Raw genomic sequence first — 1,114 nt, forward strand, 5'->3', positions numbered from 1 at the left:
CCCGTCCCCCCACCTCTTCCTCCCCCACCTCCCTTCATCTTCTCCCTTTTACTTTCTCCCAGGGAGAGCTGCGCTGGGCTTCAAGCCCCATTAGTGCCTCAGTGGTGTGTGTATTATTGTGTTTATGTATGTTTGTCTTTTTGTGGCGTGCGTGCGTGTGTGTGTGTGAGAGAGAGAGAGTAAGAGAGTAAGGGGGGGGGTATGCGAATTGAGAAAGATCAAAAGGTCTTGCCTCTATAGTTTGCCAGTCAACCTGATCCACGGGGGAGACAGGGGAGACAGGGGAGACAGGGGCTCCGGTGAGGGACAGTTTCAGGGTTAAGTGGAGGTTGTACAGATGTTACTGGAGAAGGGTTTTTGGTCAGAGCCGAGGAATAAAAAAGTTTGAATCAACTCTGAGTCAAGTCTCAGTGGTAATTAGTCGGAGATATTGTTGAAGAAATGTTTAAAAAAGTTGAGTCCTGGAAGTCACGGCTACAGAAGAAGAAGAAGAGAGTCGAACTCCTGAGGTTTTGATTCAAAGTCTCAGTGAGTCAAGAAGAAGTGTGCGAGTCTAGTTAGAATTGACTCCCAAGGTTCCCAGTGTGAATTGAAGTTATGGAAGTTTAAGTCAAAGTGACAGGATTTCAAGTCTGTGTCGCAGAAAAAAGTCCTTGTTGAGTTCAAGTCAAGAGTCCACAGTTTCAAGTCTAAATCCAAGTCATTAAGACAAAAGTTGGAGTGAAGTCGCCAAGATCTGAAGTCAGTCTGTGAGTCACAGAAGAAGAGTCAGAGTTTGGTCTGGAGGACCTCATGTCTGAAACCAAGTCTTTGAGCAAACGCTTCAGTCAAATCACAGCGGAATCCTTAGGGTCAAAGGTCAGGGGTGACCTGCATTCTGGCTTTAACCTCAGGTCACTGAAGTCTAGTGTGAATGGACTCTCAGTGTTCAGTTCAGTTTCCACTGTTTCACAACAGCAGCAAAATATGTTCTTACAACAAACAGAGAATCAAACGTGACCAGTCGTCCACTACTGTGACAAGACAAGGACGTTGTCCACATCACACTAACATGTCCTCTCTGCTGCCCTGACATCATTCTGATCACACTCCCCTCTGCCCCCCACCTACCCCT

The sequence above is a fragment of the Cynoglossus semilaevis genome, chromosome 2 (assembly GCF_000523025.1).
Source record: "Cynoglossus semilaevis isolate Cse_v1.0 chromosome 2, Cse_v1.0, whole genome shotgun sequence".
In the NCBI taxonomy this organism is placed as follows: Eukaryota; Metazoa; Chordata; class Actinopteri; order Pleuronectiformes; family Cynoglossidae; genus Cynoglossus; species Cynoglossus semilaevis.